This window comes from Acipenser ruthenus, chromosome 41 (genome assembly GCF_902713425.1).
Source record: "Acipenser ruthenus chromosome 41, fAciRut3.2 maternal haplotype, whole genome shotgun sequence".
Classification (NCBI taxonomy): domain Eukaryota; kingdom Metazoa; phylum Chordata; class Actinopteri; order Acipenseriformes; family Acipenseridae; genus Acipenser; species Acipenser ruthenus.
This window is the reverse complement of record NC_081229.1, coordinates 5,522,565-5,527,329: the sequence shown is the minus strand read 5'-3', so window position 1 is coordinate 5,527,329 and position 4,765 is coordinate 5,522,565.

Here is a 4,765-nt window from a genome sequence, read left to right as displayed (position 1 = left end):
TTGGACCTTACAGAAGAGCAAGTGGTACGAAGATATCGAATGGATAAAGCTACTATATTGTATTTATGTGATGAACTTAAAAAGGGTTTAGAGTCTAGCACCCTGAGGGGGCATGCATTGCCAGTATCTCTCACAGCCTTGGCATTCTTTAGAGTCTAGCACCCTGAGAGGTCATGTATTGCCAGTATCACTCACAGCCTTGGCATTCTTTAGAATCTAGCACCCTGAGGGGTCATGTATTGCCAGTATCACTCACAGCCTTGGCATTCTTTAGAATCTAGCACCCTGAGGGGTCATGCATTGCCAGTATCTCTCACAGCCTTGGCATTCTTTGCCACTGGTCGTTTATATGATATTCTGTACACTCATGAAACTATAATTTTCTTTAATGCAGAACATACATTTACAAAATGACATTAAAATGAGTTATCTAACTTATTTTTTTTCTCTCTGTCCTGATGTACTTGCTTTATAATTATGTCCCATTAAATGTATCTTCTCGTATTTCGCCATAGCTCCTGAAACACCAGTCGTTTTGTTTTTCTCTGCCTTTACTACCTTTCAATCCCACCTGTTTCATTGATTGAAATCCTGCATCATTAACATATATGTTTCTCATTTAAATACTGAATCGTTTTCTCGCCGACTATTCCACGTGTCGGAAAACATCAGAAAAGTTTTTAATTGTTTGGCGGAACAAAGTTCAGGATAAGTCGAGTTAAAATAGACAGAGCCAGTGAGTTTCAGAGCCACTGGGACAATCAAGAGCTTTACTGCTCATTGACTCATTTAATGAACATTGAAAATGCAAATACTTTTGCAGACAACATTAATATTTTGAATATACAGAGTCACATTTTTAAGATGCGCTTCCTTTATTTGCATAAAGACCTAGCAACGAACCTCTTACCCAGTCTCAGGTGATGCAGTATTGAAAGCATCTGATTTGTTTGAAGGGTGAGCTAAGAGATTTGAATTTTTCCTTGGCTAGTCTGAGCAGGGTAAGCAGAAGGGCAATGCAAAGTAGGACGGTTCACCTGCTTTTAAACTAAAGCCTTTGTGCTTTTGATTAAACATAAATGTATATCTGTGTTTTTTTTATATAATACCTGCTCAAATAACCACTTGGTCTTAAATTCATTTCCTATAGATAACGTCTATCTATGAGAGAATAATATATAATCATGAATATCAAACTGCATTAAAAAAAAACCATTATAAAGTTAAGCTTTGAGAATAAGATGGACGGTATAGGCATTAAGATAAATACTGGGCTCTTGGATACAATCTGCAGTATAATACTAACCACCTCCACAACAATAATTAAGTAATACATCTTAATAAGAACATTAATAATAAAGGCAAAAACCACATTTTTAGAATATAATTGAAAAAGCAACACACCACAATTGTAATAATATAAATGATACATTTTTAAAACTAAATTAAGGATATATGTAATCAATTTATTACAGAATATATCGTATGTATTTATAGCAATGCTAAAACAATACATTGGAAGAATTAAATGAAATAGATTTTTAGATTAAATGTTTTTTATATTTTTTAACTTGGGTTTATGAGGAACCTGTCTTCTCTAAATCTGTAGTTAAAACTGCACCTTTAAATACAGCTCTGGCCAAAAGTTTTGCCTCACCCTATAGAATTAACTAATTTTGTTTCATAAAGTCGAATGAAACCTGCTGAATAATTTTCCGTTAACATATTGAATTATGAAAGGGGTCCACTACCTCGTGGCAACAATGGTCCTCGGTGTCCTAATACCAGCTCAAAGGCCACTGTTCAAGGATCTCAATGTAACCCAAATGTGACCCAATGCACCAGCACACACACACAGTATATAGTTATGTTATAAAACAACATTTATAACACAAATCTTTGTACAAAAATAAAATAAAAAGGTCTAATTGCTTGACTTACTAATCACCACAGCCTGCTGTAATTAGAACTGTTTGACCTGCTATTCCACAATCACCAGGCCGGGAAGCCTGTGCACTGGACCTGTCCGTCCAACTGTCTTCACCAATAACCCATCAGTGTGGGGATAACTTACCCTGTATAAAATTCATAAATAACCCTTTAATAAATATCATAATAAATAAATCACAACCCTAATAGCCCTTAAAACCCCACAGGGCTCTGTCTTGACTGGGCACCGTGATGCCCCACTCCCACCACGGCAGGTGCTCAATTACTTTATGGTGATGATACCTACAAAACCGTGCCCGGACTATTAGCACCCACATTACACAAGCAAATCTTACTAATAGTAGTGATACTGTGGCAACCGTATAACAACATCCATGCAAAGTACAAATAAATAATAATGGCAGGGCTAATTCAATCACCATAATAATGTGGCAGACACTGGGTTATAACAAGGATACAATCCTAGCTAAGCAATTAGTAACAACCCCCACCACTGAAATTAGCAGAGGCAATAACTATCAGCAAACAACAACTATTATCACAGGCAATAACTATTAACAAAGGCAATGATAATTAGCAAAGGCATTACTTATTAGCAGAGGCAGTACAGAACAACCCCACTAATCACAGTTCTGTTCATTAAACACCCGCTAATGCAAAGTCTTGAAATCTTGCTGTAAATCCACCACGTAATAGCCAGGCTGGTCCTTCACTGGCTGGGCTCCCCCTTGGCTGCACTGCTGGTGCTGATGAACAAAAGACGGAGACACAGGCCTTACTTTTTGGCTTTTCTGCAACGCGATGGCAAATCTGACAACTGCTTTTCAAACCCTAGCCCTAGTCGGAGCCCATTTGTACAATTTGCCAATTTACTTGTTTACTACGAGTGCTTAACTTAAAGGCCCCGACCCGGTGTCAGGGTGCGGCGCTAGTAGTTCTCCTTCCTGCTCTAGCTCAAGCCGTCTCTCGGACCCACGTCTCCCCTCTGGCTTCTGAGCGGCGCTGTCAACGAGGAACTGGAAAGCAGAGCAGAAGCCGTGCAAGCACAGGAATTAGGATTATTGGGGAGGACGCGCTCTTCCCACACTAATACAAGCAACTTCAATTCAGACCAAGAACAGTACAGATCACTGGACTGCTATAATACTTCATCACACTGGCTCAACACAATTTGCCCCTTTATCTAATCTCCATTTGTGACCCCTGGTCCTTGTTTCTTTTTTCAGGTCAAAGAAGTCCCCTAGGTTGACATTGTCTATACCTTTTAGGATTTTGAATGTTTGAATCAGATCGCCGCATAGTCTTCTTTGTTCAAGACTGAATAGATTCAATTCTTTTAGCCTGTCTGCATACGACATGCCTTTTAAACCCGGGATAATTCTGGTTGCTCTTCTTTGCACTCTTTCTAGAGCAGCAATATCCTTTTTGTAACGGGGTGACCAGAACTGAACACAATATTCTAGGTGAGGTCTTACTAATGCATTGTAGAGTTTTAACATTACTTCCCTTGATTTAAATTCAACACTTCTCACAATATATCCAAGCATCTTGTTGGCCTTTTTTCTAGCTTCTCCACATTGTCTAGATGAAGACCTTTCTGAGTCAATATAAACTCCTAGGTCTTTTTCATAGATTCCTTCTTCAATTTCAGTATCTCCCATATGATATTTATAATGCACATTTGTATTGCCTGTGTGCAGTACTTTTCTCTATTAAGTGTCATTTGCCATGTGTCTGCCCAGTTCTGAATGCTGTCTAGATCATTTTGAATGACCTTTGCTGCTGCAACAATGTTTGCCGGTCTTCCAATTTTTGTGTCGTCTGCAAATTTAACAAGTTTGCTTACTTTATCAGAATCTAAATCATTAATGTAGATTAGGAATAGCAGAGGACCTAATACTGATCCTTGTGGTACACCTTGCTCCATTTTGAGGTTTCTCCTCTAATCAGTACTTTCTGTTTTCTACCTGTTAACCACTTCCTAATCCATGTGCATGCATTTCCTTGAATTCCTACTGCGTTCAATTTGAGAATTAATCTTTTATGCGGGACTTTGTCAAAAGCTTTCTGGAGATCTAATTAAACCATGTCGTATGCTTTGCAATTATCCATTGTCGATGTTGCATCCTCAAAAAAATCAAGTAGGTTAGTTAGACACGATCTCCCTTTCCTAAAACCATGCTGACTCTCTCTCAGGATACTGTTACCAAATAGGTAATTTGCCATTTTGGATCTTATTATAGTTTCCATAAGTTTACATATAATAGAAGTCAGGCTTATTGGTCTGTAGTTACCTGGTTCGGTTTTGTCTCCCTTTTTGTGGATCGGTATTATGTTTGCTATTTTCCAGTCTGTCGGTACAACTCCTGTGTCAAGAGACTGTTGCATGATCTTGGTTAGCGGTTTGTAAATAACTTCTTTCATTTCTTTGAGTACTATTGGGAGAATCTTAACCGGCCCAGGGGATTTGTTTATTTTAAGAGCTCATAGTCCCTTTAATACTTCTGCCTCTGTTATGCTAAAGTTATTTAAAACTGGATAGGAACAAGTCGACATGTGGGGCATGTTGTCCATGTCCTCCTTTGTAACAACCTGTGAAAAGTAATCATTTAATATATTTGCTATTTTTTTTTCTTCGTCTATGATTTTGCCATTTGTGTCTCTTAGACATCTAACCTAATATTTTATATACAGTGCCTATAGAAAGTCTACACCCCCTTGAACTTTTTTCACATTTTGTTGTGTCAGTGCCTCAGAGTTTCATGCATTTAATGAGGATTTTTTCCACTTATCTACACACCATACTCCACACTGG